Raw genomic sequence first — 19,264 nt, 5'->3', positions numbered from 1 at the left:
TAAAAAGCAGAGAAAGAAACCTCCGTGATACTCATTCCAATCACTGTAAAACAATGCCTTGAGATAGCACCAACCTTCTGCCAGTTATTATTGTGTTTATTTGGCAGCATTCACCCCTCCCCCAAAATACTAATGATTAAAGTACATGAAGTAACATATTTCATCAAACAAAAAAATACTACAGTGAAAGAGTAAAAAACTGGAAAATTCCCATTCATAATGGAAATGATTATTATTACAAGAATCATAGCAAGTAATGGCACATTCTTACCTAATTCTGGCATACAGTCATGGGGGCTTAGAGTTTATAGTCATCTGGTCTATTTAATCCAGAAAACTGAAGGCCAGCAAGGTAAAATGTCCTATACTGAGGACTCTTGATCCTCAGCCCCAGAGCCAGTTACATCATGCTAACATTTCTTTCTCTCAATTGCAGAAAATAAGTGCACAAACACACAAAAGGAAGACACTGAGGAATAATCAATGCATCGTGAGACAGACATTCTTGGAAAAGACTTGTGATAAAATATTCTCTAAAGAATATACAAACACAGACATTTAAGATTATTATTCTAGTTGCCAAGACAACAAAGGAACAAAATCAGAGAAAGAAAGAACCAAGAACTCTTTCCTCAAGTTCTACACCCAAACCACATTGAGACTAAGAGTGAGGCACTTCTCACTTTGAAATTGTTGGCCCAAAGAAGGCACCCAAAATCAATACATATGCCTCTGATCACAGGAATCTGGGCTGCCTACAACCACGGAAGTACTACAGAGCAAAAGTATTCAACACCAGCATGCTGCAGGCCAGAGTGATCTGAGGACTAATTCCATTCACATGTGCCTAGGAGATTTGTTTAGGGGGAAGCAATCCAAAGGCCAACTGCAGAGTTCATTTTAATAGCACTGAGGTTTGTGTGCATGTCTAATCATGGGATCAGCAAATTACATGCCCTGTGCACAGACCATACGACCTCTGTGGGATTGTGGAACAACTGAGTGCATGTGGGAGAAACACTAAGAATGGAAAATTCACCGAGCAAGAGGCCAAATTGCGAAGCTGTTGAATGGAGCAGAAGAGCAGCAGGGGTAAGCAACATGCTTTGGGGCATCTCCTAAGCCTGGGGCACTGAACTAGGCACCAGAGAATTAACTCCCCCATCCCACCCCACCCCACTCTTCCCAAGTCACTAAAGAGGAAACCGCATCAACTCCTTTAACAAGTGGACAGCCCTCAAAGGAGGCTCTAAATGCTTGTCCTCAAAGGCAGACCAGAGACTGTAGAGATGTCAGGGAAGAATGTCCTTCAACCTGTCTGCCGGCTGTACCTCCTCTAGACTCTCAAAACTCATAAAACAAAAAGACCTTAAGGCCTTTGAACATTTAAAGTTCCTAGTAACAGACTAATGCAAATTAGCTAAACAGGCAAAGCATTAACAGAGTCACTGATAGTGAATCAGGAAATAAAGAGCTAACAGTTATACACATCCTTCTCCTCTCTCTTGTTCCACCAGCCCTGGTTTCCACCCCTCTCTTCATTATGTTATCATCTCCACACATAATCATATGTGTACTTGTGCCTGCACACACACACACACATTTGACACGTACACACACAGTGATTACCAATTTGTGGTAGTAAAAAGGCCTGGACAAGATTAAATCCCAGAAATTTGGTAATAAGCTATTGTGAAAGACACTGGAAATGTCAGGAAATGAGGAAGACTATACTGCCTGCATAAACCTCTTACCTGAATTACAGAAAAGAAATATTGGGAAATTCTCTGTCCAAGAGAATCCTCTGGAACTTAAAACCCATGAATAGTGTTGCCAACACAGGAATCTTTCCTCTCTTACTTAATTCCTCCCAAGGATACATTCTCCACTGAGGACTAACTTCAGAGCATCTAAAAAGCCAGGATTTGTGAGCACACTAGGCTCTGAGTTTCTCAAAGGCAAAGCTGTATTTCTCTCCTCTTCATACATCAGTACCCAGCACGTAAGAGGTCCTCCTAGATGCCTATTGTTGTTAGAATGGCCTGCCCACTCCATGTGCCCACCCTACACAGAGGTATTCAATTCCCCAGTACACACCTCTGCCTCTTACCTGAGATTAGGCAGAACTCAGTACAGCATGACTATTAACATTTACCTTGATCTGGGTAGCAATCTTTAAGATACTTAACAAGTGGCACAATCCAAGGTCCCACTTACAGGCATGAATAGCAGTCTTAAAGCTGCAGTAGGATGCTGGATGTTGCCTACTATGACAGTACCATCCACTCATCCATTCAACAGATGCCTAAATACAGGTAGACACAGTTATTAGTACTAGGAATACATCCCATCCATGATTTCTTGGAATAGCCAGCCAACCACTACTAATTTTGAACAAATCAGTAAATAAACGCTGATCTGAAGAACACCTGCCATGTGCTAGGTTATGTCTGAGCACTTAACGGGAAATGATGTAATAGATATTGACTATGCCCTAAAGACACTAGCTATTTAGCAAAGTAACTGAGACCACACACAGCAAAGGAAAACTGGGCAAAGTTGATAGAATGGAGAGATCCCCAGTGAGAGAGAAAGTCACTGAATATTTTAGTGTGCAGAGGATGGAATCTGCCGGTCAGCCTAATTTAGCCTATTAGATCTGGGACTTGGTGACAGGTGGTTCTCTAAATACAGAGACTTATAAGATTGGTAGGACCCAAAGAGACTCTGAATAATAGAGAACGAACTGAGGGTTGATGGGGTTGTGGGGGGGGGGGCTAAATGGGTGATGGGTAGTAAGGAGGGCACTTATGATGAGCACTGGGTGTTGTATGTAAATGATGAATCTCTAAATTCTGCTCCTGAAAACACTATTACACTAGGTATTAACGAACTAGAATTTAAATAAAAATTTGGAAGGAAAAAAAAAAAGATTGGTAGGATCAGCACTGGTCAGAAATGTAAAGAAGGGAAAGAAGAACTAACAGTGATAGAGCACAATGTTGGGCCGTTATAGCCCTTACCTCGTGCGATTCTTCAGCAGCTTTTTTGATGTGAACTTTTGTCATTATGTTAAGCCGCCCAACATCCAAGCCCTATTCCCTTCTGGGAAACCCTTCACTATCTTACCCAATAGGATGTCCAGCATTAAGCAAGCTTTAAATGTGGAATGAGTGCCACCAAGAGTAATGGACCTGTGAGCCATGCAGTATCAAATAGGGTGTCTCCACGCAGTGGTGCATGGAGAGGTGGCAGGGTCCTAACAGGACTGTTCCTTCAGCTGAACTTTAGTTGAGATTCTGGCTGCTCAGTTCCCTTGATCTCTGCTCATTTTCCAGTCCTGTTTCCTTAGCCTTCTCAATGCCATGAGTTATCAGATACCCTTCCAATGAATTACTTTTCTACTTAACTAGAGATATTTTCAGTGCTTACTACAAACAACATTGACCAATACGCCCCTGATATAGGCATCATTTTATAGATAAAGAAACTGAGGCCCTGGAAAGCTAAGTATGCAGCCAATTGGTGACAGACATAGGTTTTACGCTCAGGTTCTCTGACCTCAAACCCAGAGACATTTCCTCTACTTGCTATGTTCCTCAGGACATCTCTGGTTGCAAGTAACAGAAAAAATAACAACTGAAACTGGGTTAAGCGAAAAGGATATGTACTGACCGAATAGTTGAGATATAGAAAGCATACCTGGCTCTACTTCCCAAAGGATGTCAAGCCTATTAATCACTGGTATTTGCTCTCACTTACATGGATTTCACTCCCAGGAATTTGCCCCATTAAGGTGGCCTTCTCCAGGCTTATATTCTCATAACCACAAACCTAGAAGAAAGGGGGGAATTATTTTCCCCAAAATACTGAATGAAAATTGTTGGGTCTGACTCTCACTGAACCACCTCAGTGGCCAGGGACTGTATATACTATTGGCCAAGGCTGACTTGCATGTACTCCCCACCTCACACTCTGGTGGATTCAACATGCTCAGGCTGGTGGAATGATAGTTCCCAAGAATATCACAGTATTTTAACAAAAGAAAAATGAATAGATACTGAGTGGCAAAACAGCAGATGTCCACTGGTGTCTACTGCCTCTATAGTATGGGTGACATTCCTCTTTCCAAATGATCCCTTCTCTACACTGCAGTAGAGGCTTTCTCCAAACTGAATCCTGCTACCCACCCACCCACCAGCCATAAGCTCTCTTTCCTTCCTCCCGACCAAAAATTTCTTTCAAATTCTTTTGTACACATTATATACACTAGAAAGTAAAATTACCTCTTCCATTGCATTGTAAACCAAAGCAAGAAACATTTCTGGGAGCCCCTGTGAAAAGGCAGATGTTAAGGGAGGAAATTCAAAGAGTGTGGAGGACTGACTGGCTCATCATGGCTTTTCTACTTCCTGAAATGGTATCACAGGGGCAGCCAGCCACTCTGGGTCCAAGTCAGTGGGATTTGATCCTAGGATCCAGAGCAGATACTAGTATGTCCAAAAGAGACTGCTAGGGGTCAAACTGCTAAGGAAAATCATGTCCAAAAGGTTTATAAAGAAAGAAAGCCCTGAGGTGAACATTTAGATGTGGAGCTTGGAGCCAAGGGATCAGATGGCCATAGAAGTCAAAAGCAAGGAATACCACGAGAGGCTGAGTGTGGGTTGATACTGGCAATGAAACAGACTGAGAGGAAATGTTCGCATTTCCTTTGGAGTGCAGTAGGGTGGGCTGGCTCTACATAATGGACCTGACTGAACTGTACATTGGCCTCCATGAAAGGCCACCCCCACGGCCCCACCCAATTTGCTCCTTAGGTCTAGATGTTTACCCCCTGCAGCAACTCTAAAGTTGTTCCTAGAACTGAGCCTGCCACCTAGCCATTGATCCTTACTTGAAATTACAAAACTTCAATATTTACCAAATACCAAGTGCTAAGCTAAGACTTGGGCTAGGGGTTGGTGATACACAGATAAAAAAAAAATAGTAATAAATGTCAGTTTAAACTTTGGAAAAATTTTCTGAGGATGAGAGAAGCAGCTGAGCTTTAAAAAATGATAAAATATTAGTTCTACAATAGAGATTTATATAAGGTTGCCATAGGAACTCAGAAGGGGAACAATTAACCCGAGTGCCCTTAAAGTTGTGGGAGGGAACAGTGGGTAATGAAGGTAGAAAGAAAGTTGGGCCTGATTCTCCATGGGGTGGCACAGGTTGAGAAAGAAATAGGAATAGGAATTAGGGTTGGATCAAAAAACAGTTCACACCATGATCTGAAGTTCCTCCCTAGAACATGAGCCCTCAGCTTTGTATGCCCACTTCTTGGCATGAAGCCTTCTCCCTAGAGGAAACTCTGTAAATGTCTATGAATTAAACAATGAACCCTGCTTTGCCTTTGGAACAGAACGCAGACCTGTAAGACCGAGGGACATGGCTTCCTAAAACATTATCACAGCCTTTAATTTCTCATTATGACTCTCTGAGCAGTTTAATTAATAATTGCTATGGGAAGAGGAGAACAAAGTGATAATTAATAGCTACTGGCCAGAGCTACTGCTGAATTGAGTCCAATTATAAAACGAGCAATGCACACCCAAAAAGAAACATGAATTTCAAAAGTAAGTAAAGACCATGGGTAAGAGGGACCCTAAGGGATCTTCTCAATCTAACCAGTTGTTGAGTGAGGCGTGCTCCAGATGGGAAAGATGGAGAAGCAGTAAACATAAGCACTTGTCAGGAAATGAATCCTTCACCATGGTCAGCACTTGCCAGAAGGGCAAGCAAGCACTGCCACTGGGCTCCTTTCCCTCCCGACCAAAACAACATAGAGTAAGATAGAAACAGAAGAGGAGGAGCAAAGACTAGAGCCATCTTATCCAGCATGCCAAATGCCCAGGATGTTTCCCACAACCCAAGGATACCCAGCACTTCTGAGATGAACAAATCTCTAGGACTTGATGGCTGGCTCTTCAATTCCTCCTTTAAAAGGCAGCATGATCATGTTTTCAGAAAGGTAATGGCTACAAAACGGCTTATACACAAAGAACCTCCAAAACACTTGTTGTTTGAGTAGCCAGGTAACTGACTCCTCCACTGGTCCCTGGGGTTAACTTATATATTTACCCCATTGTCCCCATCAGGGATCCCCATCAGGGATCCTCCTGTGTTGTCTTTTCAATGTGTACTGGCTTCTCTCCACAAACCATCTTTTCCCCACAATGTAGGTCTTCAATTTTCAGTCTTTGAAAATTCATTACACCCAAACCATAATATAGCTAGCTTTATGCTTTCTTTTATGAAGAGTATTTTAAGAATATAGGATTCTTGGTATTAGGTACCTAAGAATTTTTCAAGTTCATTTAGGCTGCCCATTAAATAATATCTAAATTTTTAAAGGAAAACATGTAATTTATAAAACCTATGCTAAAGAAAAAATTAAGAAAGTAGGCACACAATTCCTGTAAACTACAAATAATAATAATAATAATATGGAAAAATAGGCAGAAGAAAGAAAATTTTTTAAATATCAATGATGTCTATGAACTACTCAAGCACTGGTTGAGATAATTCTGGGTTTTTAAAATTGCTCCTTTAAAAAAAATCTCTGTTTTTCTACCCCCTAGGAAACACTGTTATCCTGAGAGTTACATGATATAAAGGTGACATTCTATGGCTGAGCCAAGGATTGCAATGGCTTGATCCAAATGCCCTGGCTTCCACCTTCCATTCCCCTTCTGATATTCATGAACTTGTAGGCTGGAGGTTCTAAGTTAACCTAATATATATTTATATATATACTTACATATATATATTTATATATATAATATGGAATATATATATATATATATATATATATTTTTTTTTTTTTTTTTTTACAGTTTACAGACTGCATTGCAGCAACTGTTGCTTACCTGTGAGCCCATCCACTTTCTTTGCTGGTTAAGATCTCAGAGTCTACACCAATTGCTGTCAATTTCTCCTTCACTAGAGACTCTACACACCACAGAAAGAAAGGGAGGGTTGGAATACAAAAACTAAGTTTTCAATTCCAGCTCTGCTCTCCCTAGCTGTTCTCCTGCCCTCTCTGGGTCTCTCCTATCTCATCTGTAAATTATGGGTGGTCTTACCTGTCATCTCCAAACTATGGAAAGGTGTACATATGTATGGTGGAAGGGAGGGAAATGAGATGCAGGGTGGAAATGCTACAGCAAGACAGAATGTTTTCCACTTCTGACTGATAAAGCATCTTCTTTCAGGCAGAGAACTCAGTCCATATGCAATATGCATACCTGCCAGGTAGACTCCAAAGCACCCTCTCCTGGGTCTCTCTAGTCTTCCTGCCTCCATTAGAGACAGGAGTTACTGGAAGTGTCTCGGCACATCATGAAAATACTCTCTTCCTTTACAAAGCGTGTTGCAAACTCAGTGTCTAGTTCATCTCCCAGGACCCTGGGTTTTCTTGGTCAGTATATCAACATGTCAGTGGGTGTGATAGAACAGTACACTGAACTTAAATCCAAATTCCTGAATTCACCAGACTGGTTCCCCCTAATTTTATATTCTAAGACAGAGGGCAATGGTTACATCACCCAATCCTTTCCCGCCTGGAGGCCAGGAACTACCAAAAACTACTTGGCTAATTATTTTCCAGAGTTTAGAAGATTGCTTAGTCCTCCAGCAAGTTTTGTTTTCAGGATGTTCCATGGGAACTTAGGATTTTTTCTCTTGCCCCCGCGCCCCGGAGCAAAAGCCAAAACCATCAATAGACTGCAACTCTAAATAGACTAATTCTCAACACTACCTGGCTTAAATTTAAATTCATCATTGTATTGCTATAGTTGTCCTTTCTCCTATTCCACTTGTTTACTTTTGTTGGACTTTTGCCATCCCATCTGTAAGAGAAGAAACAGGAAAGAGCATAATAAGGTGGAGACTTAATATCAAAACTATGACTTACTTTTTCCATTCGTGTTTCTTTTATCAGAAGAAGAGCAAAAAGATGTATTTGGGGGAGTAGAGAAAAAGAGAGCAATGCATTGATTATATCTGCACTGAAATAAAAAATAAAGTGAGCATGAGTATTTTTTAAAGACTAAAGATAAATGAAGATCCATGGCCTAGAGAGGGGTAAGTTGATAGAATGGGAAAAATTGGTAAGAACCATGCTGACTTTGTTATTTTTTAATTTTTTTAATGTTTATTTTTGAAAGAGAGACAGAGTGTGAGCACAGGAGGGGCAGAGAGAGAGGGACACATAATCCGAAGCAGGCTCCAGGCTCCAAGTTGTAGGCATAGAACCTGACGCGGGGCTCAAACCCACAAACCATGAGATCATGACCAACTGAGTCACACAGGCAGCCCCTGACTTCATTCTTAATCTGTTTTCATGAATACATAATTTTCAGAATTTCTAGTTGTATTGAGAAATTTTCTCCCTTCCTTCTTGTAGATGCCAAAAGAACACAACAAAACAAAAAACAAACAAACGAAAAAAAAAAAAACCACGAAGAAAGAAATGCATTCAAGGATAAGGAAACACCTGACAACCCAGGAATTCTGATAATGCACTAACAGAAGCAGACCTGCAGCACTATGTATGACTGAAAGATTTCAGAACTGCTTCCCCAGAACTGGGATGTTTTTCCAAGTGAATAGACCTGGCATCAGCTTAGAGGAGAATCAGACACAAGTAGCCACTTAGAATTCATTTTAGAGATATTGGATATTGGAAAGAATGCTGGCTGAGCACAGGCCTGCAGAGTCCTGGGTCTGAGGGTGTGCATCCCCTCCAAAGGCAAGCTCTCCAGAGAGCTCTGTTTCTGGTAAAAACCAAAAGCCTAATATTTATGCATACTCTGCTGGATATTCCTCACTGCAACAGTCATGCCTTAAAAGGTTAAAGCCCAGAGCTCTGCTGCTTTATAAAAGGCCAGAGAAAACAACCTGACTTATCATGAAGTTCAAATATATTTGGACAGGTTATTTAGGCTTTGTATATCATACAGTCTCCACCACAACTTGTGCTGAAGCTACTCAACTATGCTATTGTAGGGCAAAAGCAGTCATAGATAACGTAAACAAATGAGTGTGGTTCTGTTCCAATAAAACTTTACTTACAAAAATAGGCAGAGAACCAAACTTCACGATTGGACATAGTCGGCCAACCCCTGCGTTAGAGAGTACAGGGCTTTGCTCAATAAGAAGCAGAGGTTTCTACTGAGGCCTCTTATTTGATGCTTTGTAAATTTTTCAGATTCACAGGGCTCTTTCCATCAGTTTGGTATGCCTTCAACTGCAGGTAACAGGTAACCTCCGCTGACTTATACAAATAGCAAGTTCTTAATTCTCCTGTAACAAGGAGCGCAGGGTTAGGTCACTGCTGCCCTCCCCACTGCTTTCTTGGACACAGACTCTTTCCTCCACCTTTTTCAACCTGTTGGCTAGTTGAAAAACCCAAAGACACCTGATGCTCCATTGGGCATCACATTTAAATTTCAGAAGGAAGAAAAGGCAAAGGATGAAAGGATGGGCAAACTATAATTTTTTTCTTTTTATCAGAAAAGCAAAATGTTCCCAAGAACACCCCTAAGTCCAGTTGATAAAATATTTCTATTTGTATCACATTGGCTAGAACTATGGCATATGGGTGGCCACCCCTTGTTGAAAGAAAAGGTGAGGAATTTAGTATTTATTTTCCCAGCCTCTAGAGTACAGAAGTGAGAGGGAAATTGTTGGGGATGGGAATTGAGACACTAAACTATGCTCCTCTCTGGGTGTAGGACACTGTGTTGGTGATAAGAAAGGCATCCTAAGGCAGGTGGTCAAGCATATGCCTACCAGGAAGGGAGCTGTATAAGAGTGATCCCTGATGACAAGATATTGTAGGTTGCCTCTGTTAGAGAAAACCTTGATAACAAGTGAACTGATGCTTTTAATGGCCTTTACTGGTGTTTTAGTCACCAACAATGACAAGGTATCTAGTAATCAATGTTCCTATTGTCACTATTTGTGACTTTCCTCTGTGCTTGACCCAAGTATAAAAGAGGGATTTTGCTGTGACTCTATACAAAGACAGTTAACATAGGTAATCCTCTCTGCCATCATGAAAAGTATTTTACTATAGAAAGGCAAAGGGAAGACATAACATATTACACCATATACAGCTGAGATTCAGGAGGAGGAGGGACTTTTGGTGACTGAAATGCAGTCATCCCAACACTGACATAATATCAAGGTGAACTTACTGATTACATTTTTTGACAGGAAGCAGCCCTTCCATTTTAATGGCCACAAGTGGTTAGCTCTACAGTTTACAGTTTTGTCTTGTAAATGGTATGATGCATGGCTTTGAACCATGATCTCATAGTTTAAATCATTTTAATTTCCAGGAATTACTTTTCTGTGAACACTCTACATAGTTAAGGTTCAGAGGCAACCTTCAAAATAATGGAATTGTTCTTTTGAGAATTTTGCTCTGTGGGGGAAAAAAAGAGTTAAATTAAGCATAAGGCAATTTTCTGGAAGAGTGACAAGAGAAGAAATATCCAACCATACAACCATGATACACTCACATGAAATGCCACCATATCTGAGTCGCATTTTTATTTCCAATGCAATTAAAATATACCTGTGATCATATGTTTTGCAATTTAATTATAAAATATAGATAATCACAACTCTTTAAAGCCTGTTTGAAATAATGCTCTTTACTTTCAAAGCAAGTTTATTACTATCATCTTACATGATCTTCATTGGCAGGTATGTGAAGTAGATAGGGCTTGCCTGTTTATGTCAAAGGAGAATCTTGTATAGAGAAGGAAAATGACTTGCCTGCGAGCTCATAGATTCACACTGTGCCCTCAGTCCTCAACCAATGAATTGTCTGTTATCTACTTGCAAATGCAGAAAATTGGTTCATCTTATTTTTAAGATTACACTGTGTCTCCATGCCAATTTCTTACCACTTTATCCTGGCTTTTAAAATATTAAGTACGAACTTTGCAGTTTCCCACCAAAGCACCTGTTTTCCTTTCCATTCTGTATATGAATGTGAGTCTGAACTGGTTCTACTAGCTCTAAAAGTACCTCAATTGGGTCCCCATGACAAAGTGCAGTCACTTATACAAAGAAACAAGTTGAGTCACCTTCAGGTTCCAAAACCCTCAGATTAGATGAGCTACCTCCTATTTGGGGGGAAAAGGCAGAGGGGGTGGGGAGCTAAGTTTCAGGTTAAGTTCAACACTACAGTAGATAAATACAAAAGAGAAGGAGAAATGTCAAGTAGATAATAAGAATAAAGTGAGGCTTCAGGAACCAAGCCACACCTCAGAGACCAGCTGAAGTGAACCCATCCACAACTCCTTTCCTGAAAGACCGCCAACTGCTTAGGAGGAGCTGCTCTTCCTGCTGGCAGCCGGGCCCTGGGCCTCCCACTCCCAAGCCTACTACCCAGCTGGGGGGCCTTCACTGGGCATCCCTTCCCTTTTGTTCCATTCAGCCCACTAAAGCCAGGTTTTTGCATATTAAAATTGAATTTGTTTAAGGACAAACAGTTGGAGACCTGCTTCTCAGGGGCCGAAATGACAGATTGCATGTGGGGCATCAGCCTTGGGGGCTGCCAATTTGGCAGGTCCCCGAACTTGAGGAGAACCTAGCCCCTGAGCTGCTCACTGTCTGTACTCCAAAAGGCATTCCCCTGAGCTCCAAGGTGGAGCTGTTTACCAATACCGTGATCTCTCCCCAGATGCAGTTGCTACTGCAGCTAATTAAGAGAACAATTAAGACTAAGGCAATCAGTCAAGTACACAGACCTCAGTCATCTTCCCAGCTCTTGGATGCTGTGCCACTCCCAGAGGGCTGAACCATATTCAGTCATTCAGAAAATGACAGGAAGAAGCTATTAAATATCTGAAAACCATAAAAATGCAATCATACTGTTCTTTAGCTGAGCCATCCACCAGAGACCAATGCCCAGCAACTTTAGAAACTTAGCAGTTGTCTCGAATTCACACACTCACAAATAAGATTAATCAAAAGCAGCTCAAATCAAAATTTAATTATAAGGTGGGGATGGGAGAGGCTGTGCTGGCCATTCTCTGGCTTTTTTTGGTTTATGACTGATCGATACCGCTCGTATCAGCCAAATGCATGACAAAGTCCATGGGGTGTCTTTAGAAAGGAAGTAACAGATTAAATATTGAGCTAAACAATTTAATCTTCTCCTGGAAGAATTTTCAGATATTTGTAAAGGTAAATCCTATTAGAGGGGAACAGTCTCCTCGTGCCAGATTATAGCACCTCACTGGAAGGAGTTCATAAACACAGAAACAAAAGCCACTAAAACAAAACTTCTCTTAATAGCCTAGCAAATGGAAACCAGAAAAAAACAACTACCATTAAAAAGAAATATGTGTGTGTCTGGGTGTGTCTGCGTGTGTCTGGGTGTGTTTGATTTAGTACACTTATTGCAGAGCACCCTAAGACTCCTCCTGAGTACTAGCTTTAGCTGTGAGTAGGTAGTTATCTCAATGAAACACCTCACAAGAGAAATGGAATTTTCTGTTCACCTGGAGCTAAGAAATGAGGTTAACCATTTTAGAAAAAAAGCACCACAATGTTATCAAAACATTTTTTATTAAACACCTACTATATGCCTTGTGAGGGATACTGAAGTAGTAAGTAAAAAGTGTTGACATGTAAGAACATGGGTTTTGGAGTCAGACCTGGGTTCAAATTCCAAGTCCCTACACACTAGCTATATGACACCAGGCAAGTGACTAAATCAATCTGTTTCCTCCTCTGTTACAGGCCTGTCTCAGGGGATTTTTCAAGGTTTAAATGAGATAATATAAGCAAAATTCTTAGAACAGGTCCTGACAAACAGTAGTATTCAATAAAGCAATGATGATGATACCGATTTCTTATTAACTATCATTTGTAGATGGCCTGAACAGTCATTGCAATTTCTCTATGTGATTTCTATATGTAATCTTATTGAATACTCATTACAACTTCATATGGTGAATATTATTATTATTACAGCCATTCTAGAGATGAACAATCAGATATTATTAGACAAGGCCTCTCATGGCAGCAACTGGAAATACAAGGTGACCCAAGCCCTGTATTCACAAGAGCCTTCGATCTCAACTTCATTTTTATCTCCAAACAAGGCAATACCATCGCAGACAGAAACCAAGGCCACTGAAAGTGAACAACCTAACCTTTCTCTCTGGTTAAAGTCCAGGACACATCTTCTAGTACATTATGAATTAAGTACACATTTTTTTCTAATTTAAAAATTATCCTGTGAATCACAATACATTGTATTAGATATTTAAAATGTATGTTTATTCTGCATAAACATATAAAATGATCTTCAAGTTATTTTGGCCTTTCACATGTTTATATCAAAAGCCTCAGGAAGAAAAATAACAAGAAAGGAGAGTAACCCAGACTTCTGTTTATCCATTATCAAGTTACCAAATGGACGGCAACGAAGAGAGTGAGGAAGAAATGCATGACACGGTATTATGCAGTGTTTCCACCATATATACACAATAGTCCTAAGTATCCTCAAGAGCACAGATAACAGTAAAACATAGTGAATTAATTAGAAAGGAATATGTCTGGGGTACTTATTATTTTTGTTTTCTAAGGTATCTAATTGCAAAGTTTATTCAGTGTAATTTTTACTAATGTCTATTTAACAACCAGCTTGCAAAATTTCAAACATCTAACAATGGACTTCAATGAGCTAATAGGCACCAGCTCTACCACATCACTGACTCCACAGATGATTCTTCATGTGTGCAAACATGAATCTTTTAGAAAGTGTATATATCAATACAGTGACACAGCAGCATGCTTCTGAAGAGTTGCATGTGTTCAAAAACACATGTCCAAGTGGATTTCTTTATATACATAAGAATATGTATCTTGCACTCAATCCAAGTAAGTTGTGCATACACACTGCTCTCTCGGTCTCCTGAACAATATGTTAATCTCTCTGTACAAACCCTGGTATTATCTGCTACAGACTTCTGCTGGGATTGGCCAGGCATAAAAAGTACCCACATCCGTATACAGTGGATGCAATAAGTTGCGCTTTACTTTGTTAGTTCTTACCAGTCTCAACCCAATGTCACAGAGGAGCTGGCAACTTCCAGGTGGCCACTGGTGGACTACTTTTCCTCATGTGGTGTTACAGGTAAGAACACTCCCTGAACCTTATAACATGCTCAGAAATCGAATGACCAACATCAACTCACATCATAGATTTTTTTTTTTTTTTTTTGGCATTACTGACTGCTCACAGGCACATACACATGCATACATTCACTCTAAAGAAAGCTCATGTTTTAAGCTAAATATGACACTACTCTTCTGAAATGTGTAACATCAAAGAATGATATGCTATAATCTTTTCTTGATACAGAATAAGACCCCCCAAAATACACTGGTTTAAGAACTAAATTCTACACCTAACTATATTTATGCTCTGGTATTTTAGTGTGCCCATGTTACCATCAACATTTTTTTAAACTACCACTTCAAACATCCTTGTAGCCAAACTACTACTATTGAAAAGGAATTTGTCCACTTCTTACTGCTTCTCCTTTTCTTGGAAATGGGAAACCAACTGATCTAAAATCAGCTGCTTAGAACTCCACCATGGCAAGGAGAAGAAAGTTCAAAGACTTTCATTAATGCTCTAATTTTGAGAAATGTCCACAAAGGACAAAAGTTTAAGGATTCAGAAGACAAAACAGAAGGCAATGGGTTTCAGGTGCTAACATTTTCCCTGAATAATTCAAAATGATTTAATAATAAATTATTAAGGCTCTTAGGCCGTTAGTCCAAATGCTGTCTGATACCTATGACTATTTTGAACAGGAAAAAAAAATTAAACAGGAAATAGCCACTGAATTTAGAAAGACAGTTATGTCTTTGTATAGCAGCCTTTTTATCTCTGCCTGCATTGTAAATAGTTTTCCCCCTTAATCAGAAGAACCACCGGTTGCTGCTTATAAGGTATAATCTTCCTAGAAAGGATTTTCATACGAAGAAAAAAAAAATCTCTTGACTCAAGAAGAATCAACTGACTACCAAAGTTTTTAAAGAATCTTCTCTAGCTACCATTCAAAGAGATGTTGAATAAAAAAGGAGGGAGAAAATAATGTCCTCTACAAGAGAGAGCATTTCATAATAGACAACAATGCACCTCCCTCTCTAGAGTGGCAAAGACTTGTTTACTTATCTTTACAAAAGGTGTTTAGAAACAAGACAGAGAAATGTCAAGCCAACCTCAAGTGGTGAGCCTCCATGAAGACCAAATGCTCCACCAACTGAATAGCAGAGAGAAGAAATCTCCCTAAACACTATCACTTATCCCCTTTGTACCAAAATACACAGAAGCTGTCTGGGCAGTCACACCCCTGAAAACTGAATTCTTAGTTTTTGCATCACATCAAAAAACAATTTAAAGGTGGAGGATGTAAGTTCAGACTATATTTAGGTAAACTACTCATTATTTCTTTATTGACCAATCACAAATTGTATTCATCCAGATGTTTTGAAAAGATCTGTCTAACTGAAGGCAACTTTTCATACTTCTTTCAACATTTAGAAACCCAAAGGATTTCAAAGAATTATCTTTTTCAAACCAATTCACTTTGAGGACTGTTATTTGGATATTGCTGGAAAATCACATTGACAAGTACTTTGCTTTGATCTGAAAGATAAGTCCAAGGAAGTTTCTAGTAAAAAAGGAATATAAATTTCTAAGAGGAACTTTTATCAATTCAAACTTCTGGTTTCAAAGCTTAATGAGATTTTAGCAAAAACTGGGCATTGACATATCCAATGTATACTTTCTGCCAGTAGTTAGTAGGCTAATCCATTCTACATATTCTCTAAAAATAACAAAATGAAGAATGATGAAGGGTATGTGCCCAGGAATGGGGCACACACACTATATCAATCTCATTTCACCTCATATCTCAAAACTCCTCCAGATTTCAGGCTTCCACAGTGGTTATAAGCATGTTTATGTAGCAAAAATCAAAGACACACTGAAAGAGTCCAAAATCAACCTAGGGTTTCAAGGATGAGCCAAATACCAACCTGCTTTTTTGTCCCTCCCACACCTAAATTATAATCAAGAGAAACCAAAAAAATATGTCCATCAAATTTATTGTCTTTCCCAAGAACTGTTTGCTCTCCCAACTGTCCTGCTTGGGGTCAGTGTAACCGTGTCCCTTCTACTTTCACAAACTAGAACCTTACGTCATCTCTGAAACTCCCTTCTCCTCTGCACTTTAACCTCTTCCCCAGGCATATAATTATCTATATGAATTAGTCCTCAGGGTTAGCTCTTCCTCACCATTTCTACGCCATCTGCCTAACCATAAGCAACTAAGCCAACCTCCCACCTGGTTTCCAACCTTACTCCAATCTCTGCCAAACTAATCCAGAGTCCATACCATTGTCAGACCAAATCTGAAAACCCAGTTGTCCTCAAGTCCTCCTGTCTGTAGAATCAACACAGATCCCAGATCTAAACTCCCCTCTCCTATCCTCATGTTACTCTAGCCCTCCTAACTGTGACAGACAAGACTAGATATCCCCCAATATTCCATGTCGTCTTCTTTTAAAAATAGAACCCCAATTACAACTGGGCACAGCACAACCTAAATAAAGGTTAAATTTTCTAAACTCTTTTGCAACCAGGTGTGCTCCTGCAATCAAGTTCTGGTGGATATGACATGAACAGAAGTATTATGTTCAGTTTCTAGGTCATGTCTTCAAAATGAAGTAGTGTGCACAGGCATTCCTCTTTTGTCCTTCCCACTGACTAGAATGCAGATGTGACATGAGGATCAGAAACAGCCACTTCCATAAAAATGGAAGCCATACGTAGGGAATAGTGAAGACATTCTATCAGCTCTACCCGTTCTCTGCTTTCAGATGGTTGAGTAAAAAAGAAACAAATTTACATTTCACCCAATCCATTGTTAAAATGTGTTTTTGTGACAGCAATCTAACCCATACCCTAATTTATATTCTAATATATACTACATCCTCAATTGTTTGATAAAATTCAATAGCACTAATTTTCTAAATTTGTTTTTAGATAGAAAAAAAAACCATAAGAAGTAGAAGAATGACCTGAATTTTTCACTTAAAATCACATTTCACTTTTGGCACACAGCCCAACACATACCAGGAATATTGCAATATCCTCATTCTACATCATTTTTTTAAATCTCTGGTTGAAATGAAAATATTTCTTTATACATATTAAACTTTTCTTGTTGCAGTCATCAGAAACTTAAAAAAAAAAACAGGAAAAATTTTAAATATGAATACAATGGCATCTAATTATTCCAATGGCTCTCAAAAATAACTAAACCTGCCCTCTGTTCATCTATTTCATTCTCTCTCACTACACACCAGCTTCTTGCGCTTCTCCGTTTGAAGGTAGAAACACGGCTGCCTACTTTCAAGTTTCATATACTGTAATCCAAGTACCCAAAGAGAAACCATTATTGCCCTTGAGTTTTATCATGTATTAACCTTAGGCAGATCTTGAGAGCAGAACTATGTAAAATAAAACTGCCTAATCATTGTTCACATAGTTGCTTTAGGAAAAAAGCCTGCTGAGCCTTAAGTACATGTAAAAAGAGTCCTTAATAACAATTCCATTCTGTCTTGGTCAGTGACTTAGGGATGTGCATCTGGACCTGCGATGAAGCAGGGATGCTCATCAAAGAGTTCTACAAGCACAAATTGGCTCCAAGTGCAACACAGAGTGAGAGTCATTTCCTTTTCCACTGTCCCCAAGAATCATAAACTCAATGTGGAAATGTTAGGATGCAACCATCTAGGGAGATCTCAAGGGTAGCCATAAAAATGTGCTTAGCATCCTAACATACTACTTGCTAACATATATATGCTCTATTCTCACAGCCTTGAGGGCACTTCTTTGTCACTGGAAACCATACAAAAACTAGTGTGGGCCAGAGTGGCCCATTTTGTTCAGATTCTGAGCCCTTCACTACCAGGTAACAGGTTTTACAGAAATAGCCAGTTTCAACAAGCTAGTTATAGGCTTATTTGTTGTTGTTGTTTTGGGTTTTTGTTTGTTTTTTCAAAATTCCTGTAGGGAAATTACAGCTTCAAGGTCTTCTTTTTCTGCCCTGATTTTATTCTTTAGGTTTTACCTAGTTTCTCATAAGCCTCAAATCTCTGAGTTCTGATGAGTGTGCCCAGATGCTACATACTTTTGTTTTAAACTATATTAATGGTTTACCTACTTTTTCTCACCTAATCTTTTCAACAAATTTGAGATAGATATTATCATCCCCACGTTTTCAATCAACGTTATGGAGATATAGCTTATATACAATAAAATGCATCTTAGTTTTACAGTTCAATGACTTTTAGCAAATATATACAATCAAAATCAAGATATAGAACATGTTCACCACCACCCCCAACAAGCTCCTTTGTGCTCCATTCCACTCTCCACCCTTCCATCTCACACAACATACACCTCAGACAACTGATAACTCTTTCATTAGAAATGAAGTAGTTTCATCCAATGTTTCATATAAATGGTACTTTTTTGTATGTCTGACATTTTTTTGCTCAGCATGTTTTTGTGGTCCATCAACATTGCTGAACAGATCAGTAGTTCACTACTCTTTATTGCTTAACAGTATTCTGTTGTATGGATACATCACAATCTATCTACTCAACAGCTGATGGGCATTTGAGTGGTTACCAGTTTTAGGCTATGATGAATAAAACCATTATGAAGACCTGTGTACAATGTTTCTGTGAAAATATGTTTTAATTTCTCTTTGGGAAATACTTATACATGGAATTTCTTGGTCATAACATATGGGTATGCTGAGTTTTATAAGACACTGTAACATCTTTTTTCCATAATGGTTGCTCTATTTGCTCTATGTCCTCAGCAGGACTTAATACTGTCAGTCTTCTTAATTCTAGTCATTGTGGATCTGTACTGGTATCTCATTGTGGATTCTAATGATGCTGAGTGTCTCTTTATGTTCTTATTAGCCATTCACATATCTACTTTTGCAAGTGTCTGTTCAAGGATCTTGCCCATTTTTAAAAATCATTTGTGTTCCTATAACTGAGTTGGAATGGTCTTTATATATTTTGTATATAGCTATATATGGCTTATCTTTTATTTTTTTAATGGTATCATTCAAAAAGAAGTTTTCCATTTTTA

At 39.2% G+C, this 19,264-nt stretch overlaps 1 long non-coding RNA gene across 1 annotated transcript; it reads left to right on the top strand.

Annotated features, from left to right (window-relative positions):
- Positions 1-627: 627 nt before the first annotated feature.
- On the top strand, positions 628-10,953 carry LOC122237341. Its single transcript, XR_006215773.1, has 2 exons — positions 628-1,092; positions 8,450-10,953. It is a non-coding gene; the product is annotated as an uncharacterized LOC122237341 (long non-coding RNA).
- The last annotated feature ends 8,311 nt before the right edge of the window (positions 10,954-19,264 follow it).

Source organism: Panthera tigris, chromosome A3 (assembly GCF_018350195.1).
Source record: "Panthera tigris isolate Pti1 chromosome A3, P.tigris_Pti1_mat1.1, whole genome shotgun sequence".
Lineage (NCBI taxonomy): Eukaryota > Metazoa > Chordata > Mammalia > Carnivora > Felidae > Panthera > Panthera tigris.
The sequence above is the reverse complement of the archived record's forward strand: the minus strand, read 5'-3'. Positions and strand labels throughout refer to the sequence as shown.